The following is a 17558-nucleotide window of genomic DNA, read 5'->3' as shown; positions in this document are numbered from 1 at the left end:
TCAGGTGGCCAAAGTATTGGAGCTTGAGCTTCAGCATCAGTCCTTCCATGAATATTTAGGGTTGATTTCCTTTAGGATTGCCTGGTTTGATCTCCTTGCTCTTCAAAGGATTCTCAAGCGTCTTCTCCAGCACAATTCAAAAGCATCAGTTCTTCAGTGTTCATCCTTCTTTATACTCTAACTCTCACATCTGTACATGACTACTGGAAAAACCATAGCTTTGACTTATATGGACACTTGTGGCGAACTGATGTCTCTGCCTTTTTTTTTTTTTTTAATAGTGAAAACTTTTATATTTGAAATTAGTCAGCTGGACTCAGTTTAGATGACCCCAATTTTATTGGCAACATCCAAAGCATCATAGTCAAGAACCAGTTGAACATATGTCTTCTTCTTTCCATCAGGCTTGATCATGGTATTGACCTTAGCCATGTCAGTGTCATAGAGCTTCTTCACAGCCTGTTTAATTTGGTGCTTGTTGGCCTTGATAGCCAAAATGAATACCAATGTGTTGTTATCTCCTATTTTATCCATGGCTGACTTGGTGATGAGGGGGAATTTGATGATGGCACAGTGGTCAAGTTTGTTTCACCTAGGGGTGTTCATTTGAGAATATTGGGGCTGCCTCCTGAGCTGCAGTGTTTTGGGCCGCCAGAAGGTGGGTGACATATGGATATATATATTTTTTTCTTCTTTTTAGTGGCTGTGGACACCTTTCAACACTGCTTTCTTGGCCTTCAAAGTCTTCGCTTTGGCTTCAGCTTTATGAGGGGCCGGGGCTTCCTTCTTCACCTTCAGTGCCATCTTCATAAAAAGGCACGCCATCTTCATGAAAAGGTTCTGCTTTTTAATCCACTGCCAAAAGTTTGTCATAGCTTTTCTTCGAAGGAGCAAGCACTGCTTTAACTGAATCCCATATGTTTTGGGTTGTTTTGTTTTCATTGTCATTTGTTTCTATGCATATTTTGAGTTCATCTTTTTTAATTTCTTCTGTGATTTGTTGGTTATTCAGAAGCATGTTGTTTAGCCTCTGTATGTTGGAATTTTTAATAGTTTTTTTTTTCCCCTATGATTGACATCTAATCTTACCACATTGTGATCAGAAAAGATGCATGGAATGATTTCAATTTTTTTGAATTTACCAAGGCTAGATTTATGGCCCAGGATGTTATCTATCCTGGAGAACGTTCCATGTGCGCTTGAGAAAAAGGTGAAATTCATTGTTTGCGGGTGAAATGTCCTATAGATACCAATTAGGTCTAACTGGTCCATTGTATCATTTAAAACTAGTGTTTCCTTGCTCATTTTCAGTTTAGTTGTTCTATCCATAGGTATGAGTGGGGTATTAAAGTCTCCCACTATTATTGGGTTATTGTTAATTTCCCCTTTCATACTTGTTAGCATTTGCCTTAAATATTGCTGTGCTCCTTTTTGGGTGCATATATATTTATAATTGTTATATCTTCTTCTTGGATTGATCCTTTGATCATTATGTAGTGTCCTTCTTTATCTCTTTCTACAGCGTTTATTTCAAAGTCTAATTTATCTGATATGAGTATTGCTACTCCTGCTTTCTTTTGGTCTCCGTTTGTTTGAAATATCTTTTTCCAGCCCTTCACTTTCAGTCTGTATGTGTACCTTGTTTTGAGATGGATCTCTTGTAGACAGCATATATAGGGGTCTTGTTTTTGTATCCATTCAGCCAGTCTTTGTCTTTTGGTTGGGGTATTCAACCCATTTACATTTAAGGTAATTATTTATAAGTATGATCCCATCGCCATTTACTTTGTTGTTTTGGGTTTGAGTTTATATACCTTTTCTGTGTTTCCTGTCTAGAGAAGATCCTTTAGCATTTGTTGGAGAGCTGGTTTGGTGGTGCTGAATTCTCTCAGCTTTTGCTTGTCTGTAAAGCTTTTGATTTCTCTTTCATATTTGAATGAGATCCTTGGTAGGTACAGTAATCTGGGTTGTCAGGTTTTCTCTTTCATCACTTTAAGTATGTCCTGCCATTCCCTTCTGGCCTGAAGAGTTTCTATTGAAAGATCAGCTGTTATCCTTATGGGAGTCCTCTTGTGTGTTATTTGTTGTTTTTCCCTTGCTGCTTTTAATATTTGTTCTTTGTGTTTGATCTTTGTTAATTTGATTAGAATGTGTCTTGGGGTGTTTCGCCTTGGGTTTATCCTGTTTGGGACTCTCTGGGTTTCTTGGACTTGGGTGACTATTTCCCTCCCCATTTTAGGGAAGTTTTCAACTATTATCTCCTCAAGTATTTTGTCATGGCCTTTCTTTTTGTCTTCTTCTTCTAGGACTCCTATGATTCGAATGCTGGAGTGTTTGACATTGTCCCAGAAGTCTCTGATGTTGTCCTCATTTCTTTTAATTCCTTTTTTCTTTTTTCCTCTCTGCTTCATTTATTTCCACCATTCTGTCTTCCACCTCACTTATCCTATCTTCTGCCTCATTATTCTACTGTTGGTTCCCTCCAGAGTGTTTTTGATCTCAGTTATTGCATCTTTAAAAATTGATTGACTCTTTTATTTCTTCTATGTCCTTGTTAAATAATTCTTGCATTTTCTCAAACTTTGTCTCCAGACTATTTATCTGTAACTCCATTTTGTTTTCAAAATTGGATCATTTTTACCATCATTATTCTGAATTCTTTTTCAGGTGGACTCCCTAGCTCCTCCTCTTTTGTTTGGTTTGGTGGGCATTTAAATGTTCCTTTGCCTACTGAATATTTCTCTCCCTTTTCATCTTGTTTAGATTGCTGTATTTGGGGTGGCCTTTCTATATGCTGGAAGCTTGTGGTTCCTCTTTATTGTGGAGGTTCCTCCCTGTGGGTGGGGTTGGACGAGTGGCTTGTCAAGGTTTTCCTGATTAGGGAAGCTTGTGTCAGTGTTCTGGTGGGTGGAGCTGGATCTCTTCTCTCTGGAGTGCAATCAAGTGTCCAGTAGTGAGTTTTGAGGTGTCTATGGGATTGGTGTGACTTTTGGCCACCTGTATTTTAATGCTCAGGATTATGTTCCTGTGTTGTTGGAGAATTAGCTTGGTTTGTCTTACTTTTAAACTTGTTGGCTCTTGGGTGGAGCTTGGTTTCAGTGTAGGTATGGAGGTTTTTGGATGACCTCTTGTCGATTAATGTTCCCTGGAGTCAGGAGTTTTCTGGTGTTCTCAAGTTTGGATTTAAGCCTCCTGCCTCTGGCTTTCAATCTTATTCTTACAGTAGCCTCATGACTTCTCCATCCATACAGCCCCAATGATAAAATATCTAGGTTAATGGTGAAAAGATTTTCCACAGTGAGGGACACCCGGAGAGGTTCACAGAGTTACATGAAGAGAAGAGGAAGCAGGGAGATAGAGGTGACCAGAAGGAGAAGAGGGGGAGTCAAAAGGAGAGAGACAGATCCAGGCAGTAATCAGTTCCCTAAGTGTTTTCCACAGCCTAGAACACCCAAAGAGATTCACAGAGTTGGGTAGAGAAAAAAAGGGGGAGGGAGGAGATAGAGGTGACCTGGGGGAGAAAAAGGAGTGTCAAAAGGGGAGAGAGCAATCAAGCCGGTAATCACACTCCTAAGTAAAAATGGATACTGAAGATTGGATTCTTAAAGGTACAAAATTGATAACAAATACCAAAAAGCAAAGATTAAAAATCTATAGTAGACGTTAGACTCTCAAAAATACAATATTAAAAAAAATCACAAAACTTATTTAAAAAATATGAAGTATGCTTTAAAAATAGGGTCTTTTTTCAAGGTAATAGGTTATAAAAATGAAAATTAAAGGAGTAATAAAGAACTTAAAAATTTTTTTTTAATTTAAAACATTAAAAAATAATAACAGTAAAATATATCTAGGAATTTGTCTGGAGCTGTTGAGGGAAGTGTGGGGTCAGTTCAGTTTCAGATAGTTCCTTGTTCCAGCTTATACTTCTCAAGGTCTATATGCTTCTTCCAATGTAGTTGGTGGTAACTACAGGGTTTTAATCTGTTGCACCTGTCACTTCCAAAGCAGTTCCCTCTTCTTTGTTTATTTTGGCTTCCTCTGTTTGCAAGTCTCTTCAATGTCTAATTCCCACCCTGACAGAAGGGGGCGAAGGTGGTCACTTATTTAGGCTCACGTGTTCAGTTGTGCTGTGGGGAGGGAGGAACACTGTTAACAAATATCACTGGCATGCGTGGGGAGTGCTCGCAATGTCTGGGCCACACTGGGTTTGCCCCCGCTCACGACAAGTGTGCTTTCCTGGTCTGCACTGCTCAGGCTCCAGGTTTCTCTGCAGAAGAACTGTCCAAAGCAGCCTCTGGGTTCCATGCACTTCCCAGGTCTAAGCTGCTCAGGTTCAGGTTCTCAGGTACTCCACAAAGGCACAGACTCAATTAGGCCTAAGTCTTGTGCGCTTCCCAGGTCCGAGCTGCTCAGGCGACCAGGTGCTTGGTGAGTGCACTCTCCTACGTGGGTGGTGCATCTTATCCCCTCCCTGGTCCCAGCCCCTTGGTCTCCTGGGTGCACAGCAAGAGAGCCATCTCAGGTGTGCCATGTGTCTCCTCTGGGGAGCTGATCTCTCACTGCAACCCTCCTGGTGGATGTCAACTGTCCAGGATCCCAAGAAGACTTGGTTAGCAACTGGGTGCCTGCTTACAGTTTGGTGGATGATGCCATCTCTGGGGCCGAGATTGCCCCTTGCCTTCTGGCCCTAGCTGTCACCTGCCTGCCTCTCTGCCTCAGGTTGGGGGAGGGGTCAGTTCATAGCCAGCTAGCTCTCCTCTGGTATTCGCTCAATCCTTTGTTCTGTGAGCGGGCCAGGCTGTGCCTTAGAGCTTTTCGCGAGGAAGTTTCTCTCTCTCTCTCTCTCTCTCTCTCTCTCTCTCTCTCTCTCTCTCTTCTCTCTCTTGCTATCCCACAGATTGGGTCATTATCTCACATTAGCTCCCTCAGATTGTCTTCAGGGCGTTCAGTCCTGGTCCTTACCCTAAGCATGCAGCCCGTGCCTCCCTGTTCAGCTCCCACTCACTGCTGGTGGACATGAGTGTCTGGGCTACTTCTCTGCTGGGAGTTGCAGTTAGGCATGTAATCTGTGTGTATGTTTTTTTTTTTTTTTTCCCTCCAGGTTATGTTGCCCTCTGAGATTCCAAAACTACCCACTGACCCACCAGTGAGAGGGATTCCTGGTGTTTGGAAGCTTCTCCTCCTTCACAACTCCCTCCCTGGTGCCGGTCTCTGTCCCTAGCTCTTTTGTCTCTCTTTTTATCTTTTATATTTTGTCCTACCTCCTTTGGAAGAGAATGGGCTGCCTTTCTGGGTGCCTGGTGTCCTCCACCAACATTCAGAAATTGTTTTGTGAAATTTGTTCAGCGTTCAAATGATCTTTCGATTAATTTGTCAGGGAGAAAGTGATCTCCCTGTCCTATTCCTCTGCCATCTTAGGACCGCCTCTGATCTTAGATTTTGAATGTGGAGTTTTAAGCCAGTGTTTTCACTCTCCTCTCACACTCATCAAGAGGCTCTTTAGTTCCTCTTTGCTTTCTGCAATTAGAGTGGTGTTATCTGCATATCTGAGGTTGTTGATATTTCTCCCAGCAATCTTGATTCCAGCTGGTGATGCATCCAGCCCAACATTTTACATGATGTACTCTAAATATCGTCACCCTGTTTATTTAACTTATATGCAGAGTACATCATGAGAAATGCCAGGCTGGATGAAGCACAAGCTGGAATCAAGATTGCTGGGAGAAATATCAATAACCTCAGATAAGCAGATGACACCACCCTTATGGCAGAAAGCAAAGAACTAAAGAGCTTCTTGATGAAAGTGAAAGAGGAGAGTGAAAAAGTTGGCTTAAAACTCAACATTCAGAAAACTAAGATCATGGCATTCAGTCCTATCATTTCATGACAAAAAGATGGGGAAACAATGGAAACAGTGACAGACTTTATTTTCTTGGGCTCCAAAATCACTGCAGATGGTGACTGCTGCCATGAAATTAAAAGATACTTGCTCCTTGAAAGAAAAGCTATGACCAACCTAGACAGCATAATTAAAAAGCAGAGACATTACTTTGCTGACAAAGTTCTGTCTAGCCAAACTATAGGTTTTCCAGTAGTCATGGATGTATGTGAGAGTTGGACTATAAAGAAAGTTGAGCACCAAAGAATTGATGCTTTTGAACTGTGGTGTTGAAGAAGACTCTTGAGAGTCCCTTGGACAGCAAGGAGATCCAACCAGTCGATCCTAAAGGAAATCAATCCTGAATATTCATTGGAAGGACTGATGTTGAAACTCCAATAGTTTGGCCACCTGAGGCGAAGAACAGACACATCGGAAAAGACCCTGATGTTGGGAAAGATTGAAGGCAGCAGGAAAAGGGGATGACAGAGGATGAGATGGTTGGATGGCATCACCAACTCAGTGGACATGAGTTTGAGTAAGTTCCGGGAGTTCGTGATGGACAGGGAAGCCTGACATGCTGCAGTCCATGGGGTTGCAAAGAGTCATATACGACTAAGCAACTGAACTGAACTGAACTCTGCAAAGAAGTTAAATGTGCAAGGTAACAATATACAACCTTGACATACTCCTTGCCCATTTTTGAACCAGTCCATTCTTCCATGTCTGGTCCTAAGTGTTGCTTCTTGACCTGCATACAGGTTTCTCAAGAGACAGGTAAGGTGGCCTGGTATTCCCATCCCTTTAATTTTCCAGTTTGTTGTGATCCACACAGTGAAAGTCTTTGGCATTGTCAATGGAGCAGAAATAGATGTTTTTCTGGAATTCCTTTGCTTCTCTATGATCCAGTAGATGTTGGCAATTTGATCTCTGATTCCTCTGCCTTTTCTAAATCCAGTTTGTACATATGGAAGTTCTATTTTTCATTTTAATTGAAGGCTAATTACTTTAAATATTGTGGTGGTTTTTGCCATACATTCACATGAATCAGCCATGGGTGTATATGTGCTCCCCATCCTGGCTCGCCCTCCCACCTCCCTCCCCATCCCATCCATTAGGGTCATCCCAGTGCACCAGCCCTGAGGACCCTGCCTCATGCATTGAACCTGGACTGGTGATCTATTTCACATATGATAATATACATGTTTCAGTGCTATTCTCTCAAATCATCCCACCCTCGCCTTCTCCCACAGAGTCCAACAGTCTGTTCTTTACATCTGTGTCTCTTTTGCTGTCTTGCATTTGGATCATTGTTACCATCTTTCTAAATTCCATATATATGTTTAATATTTCACATACTGCTGAAGCCTAGCTTGAAGAATTTGGGGCATTACCTTGCTAGCATGTGAAATGAGCACAATTGTACAGTAGTGTGGACATTTTTTGGCATTGTAATGAATTACAATTATTGATTTTTTGGTGGTTAAATTAACCGTTTTTCTGATACAAATCCCACTTTGTCATGCTTTGTAATCATTATCATATATTGCTGTTTATTTAACTTATATGCAGAGTACATCATGAGAAACGCTGGACTGGAAGAAACACAAGCTGGAATCAAGATTGCCGGGAGAAATATCAATAACCTCAGATATGCAGATGACACCACCCTTATGGCAGAAAGTGAAGAGGAACTAAAAAGCCTCTTGATGAAGGTGAAAGTGGAGAGTGGAAAAGTTGGCTTAAAGCTCAACATTCAGAAAATGAAGATCATGGCATCCGGTCCCATCACTTCATGGCAAATAGATGGGGAAACAGTGGAAACAGTGTCAGACTTTATTTTTCTGGGCTCCAAAATCACTGCAGATGGTGACTGCAGCCATGAAATTAAAAAACGCTTACTCCTTGGAAGGAAAGTTATGACCAACCTAGATAGCATATTCAAAAGCAGAGACATTACTTTGCCAACAAAGGTTCATCTAGTCAAGGCTATGGTTTTTCCTGTGGTCATGTATGGATGTGAGAGTTGGACTGTGAAGAAGGCTGAGCGCCGGAGAACTGATGCTTTTGAACTGTGGTGTTGGAGAAGACTCTTGAGAGTCCCTTGGACTGCAAGGAGATCCAACCAGTCCATTCTAAAGGAGATCAGCCCTGGGATTTCTTTGGAAGGACTGATGCTAAAGCTGAAACTCCAGTACTTTGGCCACCTCATGTGAAGAGTTGACTCATTGGAAAAGACTGATGCTGGGAGGAATTGGGGGCAAGAGGAGAAGGGGATGACAGAGGATGAGATGGCTGGATGGCATCACTGACTAGATGGACATGAGTCTGAGTGAACTCCGGGAGTTTGTGATGGACAAGGATGCCTGGCGTGCTGCGATTCATGGGGTTGCAAAGAGTCGGACACGACTGAGTGACTGATCTGATCTGATCATATATTGCTAGATTTTATTTGCTTGTACATTGTTGAAGGTTTTTCTGTCTATATTCATAAGACACATTGGTTTGTGGTATCATTTATTTTATTTGATATTTTTATCTGATTTTGTTATCATGTAATCCTGGTATCAGGTGTTCCCTCCCCTTCCATTTTTGGACAACTTTGTGAAAAGCTACTCTTAATTTTTTTTTTCAGTGTTTGGTATAATTCAAAAGTAAAGCTATCAGAGAATACCCATAACACATATGATGGTGCACTTAAAGATGTCCTACATTTCTCTGAAGTTCTGTTGATTTTTCTTCATTCTAGCTTCTCTAGATTGCATAATCTCTATCAATATATCCATTTTCAAGTTTGCTTATTCTTTCTTATGCCAGTTCATGTACACTATTGAGATTCTCTAATAATTTTTTTTTCGTTTTTGTTACTGTAATTTCCTAACCCAGAGTTTCTTTTTTAAAAAATAATTTCTGCCACTTTAGTGATATCCTTTGATAAAGTACTGTTTTTATATAGCCTCTTAGTTCCTTAAGAATGGTTTTCTTTAGCTCTTTTAACATATTTATAGTGGATAATTTGAAGTCTTTGTTAAATCAGGCATCTGGCTCTCTCAAAGTCAATTTCCATTGCCTGCTTCTTTTTACTGTGCATCAGTCATATATTCCTTTTTGTTCACACGTCATAAGTTTTTGTTCAAAACTGGACAATTTCGGTACAGCAACTTAGGGTGCTGATTCCCCTTATTGCTCTCCAAGTCTTGTTTGTAATATTATTTGCTTATTTCTTTACTTTTTGAGTTGGCTAGGCTATTTTATTAGAGTCTATTTGCCCTGCAATATTAATCCATTTATGTTGCTCCTTAGCAGGTACAGCCTTACAAAATCTACACAGTCATTCTGGGACTATAATGATTTTAACAGGGCTCGACTTGACGGTATATTCCCCTAATCTCTCTGTTAAACTGCCTGCTTCCTTTTGTATATCACTCAGCCCTTCCACCACACTAATTCCTGAGTGATTATAGTTATTTAATCATTCAGTTGTGTCCAACCCTAATCTGACCCCGTGGACTATGGACCACCAGGCTCCTCTGTCCATGGGATTTCCCAGGCAAGACTACTGAAGTGGGTTGCTATTTCCTTCTCCAGGGGATCTTCTCAATCCAGTGATCAGACTCATGTGTCCTGTATTGGAAGGCTGATTCTTTACCACTGACCCACCTGACAAGCCCTCTTAAGTGATTGTTCTATTATTTTTTACAATGTCCTGGGGCACATAGTGTTTCATAGTCTGATCCAATTAATTCAGACAGGGATACAGTTTGAGGCCAGTTTTGAGGGCTGTTCTGACCCCAAGAGGGCTCTTCTTACCTATATTCTTCTATGGTTCTCTCTGGCAAACTATCTAGTGTTTTACTTATAACTGTTAATTAAAAGAAGAAACTGTTTTTGAGACTGCCCTTAGGCTTGAACTGCCAGCACTCTATTTCAAATATAATCAGTTCCTTTGAGGGACCTCTTTTCATATAAACTTCCTTACCCCTAGGACAAATGCTCTGTGTCACTAATTTGCACACCTGAAGGTATAATATGTTGAATGTTGGCCACTCTCAAAGATATTTCCAACTTGAACTTATTAATGTGAGCTTATTTTAACAAGGGATATTTGAAAAGGTAGTTAGGTTAAGGATTTCAAGATGAGATAAACTTGGGTTATCCATATGTGCCCTAATCTCAATGACATATGTGGTTTTAGAATTGGGTAATAGGCAGAGGCTGGAAGAATTCAAAGGCAAATGATAGCAAGAGCTTAGATTGCCTTGAAGAGACTTGGTGGAAATTTGGACTTTAAATGCAATTTTTGCAAGAGCTCCTAAGGAAGTAAGGAGTACTTTACAGAAAACATCTATCATCTTGGAGAATACATATGTCATTATGAATAGAATGTGGGTGAAAATATGAATGTTAAAGATCTTTCTGGTGAGAGCTCAAAAGGAGATAAGGAATACATTTTGAACTGGAGGAATGGCAATCCTTGCTATGTTGTAGCAGAAAACTTGATTGAATTGCATTCTGCTGTTGGTTGAAAAGTATAATTTATGAACAATGAGCTTGGATGTTTAACTGAGGATGTTTTCAAGTAAAGTGTGAAAGCTACAGCATGGTTTCTCCTTGCTGCTTATAGTAAAATGAGAGAAGAAATAGATAAATTGAAGAAATCAGCACTTGATGATTTGGAAGTTTCTTACTTATCCAGACTATAAAGGATACTGTAATTGTGAAATTCACTGTTGGAAAAGATTAATCTAGAGAGAAGGACAAAGATTGCCTGGACAAACTTTTGAGGAAGAGACTGGGCATGTGACTCAGGGATCCAATTGACCATCTCAAAAGTAGCCAGGAAAAGGGTTATCCAGAAAGGATTTATGGAGAACTATCTGTCTGATGTCATGGACCCTGCTGAAATATGTGGGAGACCAACCAGGTATTTAAGAATATTATATCAGCAGAAATACTGCCATCTTGAACTGAAGGGAAAAAGACAGGACAAAATAAAGGAAGGCTCTCAGATATCTGAGTTTATACAAATTAGAAAATGGACCAATTGATATACTCAGCTGTAAAAGTGCTACCTTTCAAGAAAAAGGAAGAATGATTCCCATGAGCAGAACCTTGGACACAGAGGTAGGAACTCACCCATACCAGATTTAGATAAATTAGATAATTTAGATGATGAGACTTGTGACTTTCTAAGCTAATGATATTTACATGAAAGTTTAGACTTAGAGTTGATACTGCAATGAGTTGAGAGTTTGGGGATATTAGGATGGGTTGAATATATTTTTGTACATGGGAGAGAGATGAATTTGGAGGACTCTAAGGAAAACTGTAATGAGTTGATTATGCCTTCCTCCCCCACAAAGAAAAGATATGCATAGCCAGAACCTGTAAATGTGAAATGGCTTAGAATAAGAGTCTTTGCAGATGTAATTAAGATAATGACCTCAAGATGAGATCATTTTGCATTATAAGAGTGGATCCAAATCCAAAAGCAAATGTTCCTATAAGAAGAAAAGGGAGGGGGGAGTAAGGCAAAGAGGAGAAGCTCATGTGAAGACCAAGGCAGAGCCTGTCCTTAGGCACCATCACACCAAGGAATACCCAGAGGTACTAGAAGCTGGAAGAGGAAGAAAAAGATTCTCCCCTAGAGCCTTGAGAAGGATTATGTCCCTGCTGATAACTTGATTTTTGACTTCTGGCCTCCAGAACTATGAGATATTAAATATATGTTGTTTTGGACCAAGTGTCTTTGCTTCTCTGTTTTGCTTTGTTTATTTGTTTTACAACAAGAAACCATGTTTTTATAGAGTTATAGCTTCTGCACTTCTGAGCTTGCCTCTCTTATTTAGAACTTTTTGCCTACCACTGAGCTGGGATATAGGTTTTCAAGCTCAGCATTCTCAGCTTACAGTGCCTTCAGTAGGGCCTCTGTCCTACAGGTAAAATCTGGGTAGGAAGGAACCCCCTACATTCTGGGTGACTCACCAAGACTGTAGTTTCTTCAACTCATAAGGGGAAAGAATGAGAAATGCTAGTGACTTGCTCTTCCCAATGAGATAAAGTAAGCCATGACTTGGAACTGATAGGACAGGGAATACTGTCTTATTGATCACACACACCATTGGTGGAACATTCATCAGTCTGATTTTCATAGAAAGGAAGGGAGTTGATCGTAGCTCAAATGCTATAGATTCTTGCTATTCTTACCTAGTTTTAGTAGATTTTTCTTGAATAAATGTTCTATCATTTTCTGTATAACCATAGGACAATATCCACAGACTTTAAATAATTGGAATTTTCTATGGTTTGTAATAGCTTTGCTTATTTCACTGGAGAGAAGGTCCACAAAATTCCTCACTATTATTCTGGAATTGGAACTCCCTTATTAGTTTTTATTGGGTAATTGATTTTTACTTAATTTTTAGATAATTTTAGATTCATATGCAGTTGTAATAACGAATACAGAGAGACCCTGTTTACTCTTTACTATTTTCCCTAATAATAATACCTTGCAAAACTATAATACAATATTCCCACCAGGATATTGACATTGACAAAGTCAAGATACAGAACATTTCATCTCAACAAGGATCTTTCATGTTGTTGTTTCACAGCTACAACCACCTCCCTCAGAGACTAAGGGCCTTATGGTCATCATCAAGAACACCACTAGGGGAGCCCTAAAAGGAGAAGATGGGGTGAGGGAGGAGGTAGATAGGATTTTGAAGAAATAATGGCTAAAAATGTCCCAAATATGAGGAAAGATATGGATATACAAATACAAGAATCTCAATTAACTCCAAGCACAATAAACACAAAGAGACACAGTATAATCAAACTGTCGAACTAAAAATACAATTTTGAAAGCAGCAGGAGAAAAGTACTCATCACACAGAAGGAATCTCCAATAAGATTATCATTGGATTTCTCAATGGAAACATTGTAGGCCATAATGCAGTAGGATAATAGTATTTAAAGTGCTGAAGGAAAGAACTGTTGAGAATACTATACATGGCAAAACTGTCCTTCAAAAATGAACATGAAGGAAAAATTAAAACATTCCCAAATAAACAAAAGCTAAGGGAGTTCATTAGTGTTAATGTGTTAATGTTCATTAATATTACCCTATAAGAATAAAGTCCTTCAAATCCAAAAGAATGATACTAGATTCAAACCATATACATTTAATTTAAAATCATATGAAAATGTCAAAATCTTCAGTGAAGGTTAATACATAGACAAATATAAAACATATTATTTTAACTTTGAAAATGAACTAAAATTATCTTTTTTCAAAGACAACGTGATTGCATTAGTAAAAACCCTACAGAATCCACACTGTTAGAACTAATAAAAAATTCTGTCTACACATAAAAATGGTATTTGTATACACTAAAATGAAAAAGCCAAAAAGGAAATTAAGAATTATTCATTTTAAATAGTATCAAAAAGAATGAATTACTTAAGAAAAACTTAACCAAGAAGGGAAAAATATTGTACATCAAACACAACAAAAATTTGTTGAAAGAAATGAAATAAGACAAATTTTTAAAGCCCCATGTTCATGTATTGAAAGATTTAATATTGTTAAGATGTCAGTACTAATCAAATAACTCAATAGATTCAATGGAATCCCTACCAAATTTTTTGCAGAAACAGAAAAATCCATCCTAAAATCGACATGGACTCTCAAGGTACCCCCAAGTATCTACATATTGAAAATTAAAAACAAAGTTGAAGGTATCCCACTTCCTGATGTCAAAACTTATTACAAAGCTACAATTATCAAAACAGCATGGTACTAGCATAAGTTCAGTTCAGTTCAGTCGCTCAGTCATGTCCGATCTTTGCAACCCCATGAACTGAAGCACACTAGGCTTCCCTGTCCACCACCAACTCCGGGAGTTCACTCAAACTCATGTCCATCGTGTTGGTGATGCCATCCAGCAATCTCATCCTCTGTCGTCCCCTTCTCCTCCTGTCTGCAATCCCTCCCAGCATCAGAGTCTTTTCCAATGAGTCAACTCTTCACATGAGGTGGCCAAAGTATTGGAGTTTCAGCTTCAGCATCAGTCCTTCCAAAGAACACCCAGGACTGATCTCCTTTAGAATGGACTGGCTGGATCTCCTTGCAGTCCAAGGGACTCTCAAGAGTCTTCTCCAACACCACAGTTCAAAAGCATCAATTCTTCAGTGTTCAGCTTTCTTCACAGTCCAACTCTCACACCCATACATGACCACTAGAAAAACCATAGCCTTGACTAGATGGACTTTTGTTGGCAAAGTAATATCTCTGCTTTTCAATATGCTATCTAGGATGGGCATAACTTTCCTTCCAAGGAGTAAGTGTCTTTTAATTTCATGGCTGCAATCACCATCTGCAGTGATTTTGGAGCCCCAAAAAATAAAGTCTGCCACTGTTTCCACTGTTTCCCCATCTATTTCCCATGAAGTGATGGGACCACATGCCATGATCTTCGTTTTCTGAATGTTGAGCTTTAAGCCAACTTTTTCACTCCCCTTTTTCACTTTCATCAAGAGGCTTTTTAGTTCCTCTTAACTTTCTGCCATAAGGGTGGTGTCATCTGCATATCTGAGGTTACTGATATTTCTCCCAGAAATCTTGATTCCAGCTTGTGCTTCTTCCAGCCCAGCAATTCTCATGATGTACTCTGCATATAAGTTAAATAAGCAGGGTGACAATATACAGCCTTGATGTACTCTTTTTCCCATTTGGAACCAGTCTGTTGTTCCATGTCCGGTTCTAACTGTTGCTTCCTGACCTGCATATAGGTTTCTCAAGAGGCAGGTCAGGTGGTCTGGTATTCCCATCTCTTTCAGAATTTTCCACAGTTTATTGTGATCCACACAGTCAAAGGCTTTGGCATAGTCAATAAAGCAGAAATAGACGTTTTTCTGGAACTCTCTTGCTTTTTCAATGATCCAGCAGATGTTGGCAATTTGTCTCTGGTTCCTCTGCCTTTTCTAAAACCAGCTTGAACATCTGGAAGTTCACGGTTCACGTACTGCTAAAGCCTGGCTTGGAGAATTTTGAGCATTACTTTACTAGTGTGTGAGATGAGTGCAATTGTGTGGTAGTTTGAGCATTCTTGGGCATTGCCTTTCTTTGGGACTGGAATGAAAACTGACCTTTTCCAGTCTAATGGTTAAGGTAATGTAAATTAAATATGCAATGTGATATAACCTCACAGCAATTAGGATGTTTACTACAGAAGAAGGAATAAAGGAAGAAAGTAACAAATGTCAGTGAAGATGTGGAGAAATTGGAACTCTGTGCATTGTTGTTGAGAATATAAAATGGTGTATGAGCAATGGGCAACAACATGGAACTTCCTAAAAAAGTTAACAGTAGAATTTCCTTCAGGTAGTCAGTAAGTTCAGTCACTCAGTCATGTCTGACTCTTTGGGACCCCATGGACTCCTGAACGCCAGGCTTCCCTATCTATCACCAACTCCCAGAGCTTGCTCAAACTCATGTCCATTGAGTCAGTGATGACATCCAACATCCTTGCTCATCCTCTGTTGTCTCCTTCTCCTACTGCGTTCCATCTTTCGCAGCATCAGGTTCTTTTATAATGAGTTAGTTCTTCACATCAGGTGGCCAAAATATTGGAGCTTCAATTTCAGCATCAGTCCTTCCAATGAATATTCAGGACTGATTTCCTTTAGGATGGACTGGCTTGATCTTCTTGTGGTCCAAGGGACTCTCAAGAGTCTTCTCCATACCACAATTCAAAACCATCAGTTCTTCAGCGCTCAGCTTTCTTCATGGTCCAACTCTAACATCCATACATGACTACTAGAAATTCCATAGCCTTGACTATACAGACCTTTGTGGGCAAAGTAATGTCTCTGCTTTTTAATATGCTGTCTAGTTTGGACATTCTATTCTTTTCCTCTATTTCTTTGTATTGATCACCTAGGAAGGCTTTCTTATCTCACCTTGTTATTCTTTGGAACTCTGCATTCAGATTGATATACCTTTCCTTTTATGCTTTGCCTCTCTTCTTTTCTCTTTTCTTTCTTTTTTTTTTCTTTGCTTATCTTCTTTTCTCAGCTATTTGTAAGACCTCCTCAGACAACCATTTTGCCTTTTTGCATTTCTTTTTCTCGAGGATGGTTTTGATCACTGCTTCCTACACAATGTTATGAACCTCCATCCAGAGGTTCTAATTTGTTCAGTTCAGTCACTCAGTCATGTCCTACTCTTTGCGACCCCATGAACCACAGCACGCCAGGCCTTCCTGTCCATTACCAACTCCCGGAGTCCACCCAAACCCATGTCCATTGAGTCAGTGATGCCATCAAATCATCTCATCCTCTGTCATCCCCTTCTCCTGCCCTCAATCTTTACTTCCACTGTATAACAGTAAGGGACTTGATTTAGGTCATACCTGAATGGTCTAGTGGTTTTCCATACTTTATTTAACTTAAGTCTGAATTTTGCAATAGGGAGTTCATAATCTGAGCCACAGTCAGCTCCCGGTCTTGTTTTTTCTGACTATATAGAGCTTCTCCATCTTCAGCTGCAAAGAATATAATCAATCTGATTTTGGTAGTGACTATCTGGTGATGTTCATGTGTAGAGCCTTCTCTTGTGTTGTTGGAAGAGGGTGTTTGCTATGACCAGTGCATTCTCTGGCAAAACTCTGTTAACCTTTGCCCTGCTTCATTTTGTACTCCAAGGCCAAATTTGCCTATTATTCCAGGTATCTCTTGACTTCTTACTTTTGCATTCCAGTCCCCTATGGTGAAAAGGACATCTTTTTTTTTGGTGTTAGTTCTAGAAGGTCTTGTAGGTCATCATAGAATCATTCAACTTTAGCTTCTTCAGCATTAGTGGTTGGGACATAGATTTGGATTACTGAGATATTGAATGGTTTGCCTTGGAAACAAACAGATCATTCTGTCGTTTTTGAGATTGCACCCTAGTACTGCATCTGCATTCTTTTGTTGACTGTGAGGGATAATCCATTTCTTCTAAGGGACTGTTGCCCACAGTATATATATAGTGGTCATCTGAATTAAATTCACCCATTCTGGTCCATTTTAGTTCACTGATTCATAAAATGTCGATGTTCACTCTTGCCTACTCCTGTTTGACCATTTAAATTTACATTGATTCATGGATCTAACATTCCAAGTTCCTATGAAATATTGTTCTTTATAGCATTGGACTTACTTCATAACCAATCCCATCAACACCTGGGCATTGTTTTCATTTTGGCCCCATCTCTTCATTCTTTCTGGAGATCTTTCTTTATTCTTCTCCAGTAACATATTGGGCACCTACAGACCTTGGGAGTTCATCTTTCAGTGTTGTATCTAAGAACCATGCCATGTAGGGCCACCCAAGATGGATGGGTCATGGTGGAGATAAAACATGGTCCTGTGGAGAAGGGAATGGCAATCCACTTCAGTATTCTTGCCTTGAGAACCCTATGAACAGTATGAATAGTGTGAATAGAATTACCTTATCTTCCAGTAATTCCCCTTCTTGGTATATTCCCAAAAGAATTGAAAGCAGAGTCTTCAAGAGATATTTGTATGGCTGCATTATTCGTAATTCCCAAAAGGTAGAAACAACCAAACCTTGCATCAATGAATGAATGAATAAAGAAACTGTGGTGTATCTATAATATTATCCAGTCTTAAA

General features: G+C 39.6%; 1 pseudogene; it reads right to left on the bottom strand.

The window, feature by feature from the left end:
- Positions 1–321: 321 nt before the first annotated feature.
- On the bottom strand, positions 322–838 carry LOC782963 (large ribosomal subunit protein uL23-like; annotated as a pseudogene).
- Positions 839–17558: the final 16720 nt, after the last annotated feature.

The sequence above is a fragment of the Bos taurus genome, chromosome X, assembly GCF_002263795.3.
Source record: "Bos taurus isolate L1 Dominette 01449 registration number 42190680 breed Hereford chromosome X, ARS-UCD2.0, whole genome shotgun sequence".
In the NCBI taxonomy this organism is placed as follows: domain Eukaryota; kingdom Metazoa; phylum Chordata; class Mammalia; order Artiodactyla; family Bovidae; genus Bos; species Bos taurus.
Note: the sequence above shows the minus strand (reverse complement) of the source record. Positions and strands in the feature narration are given on the sequence as shown.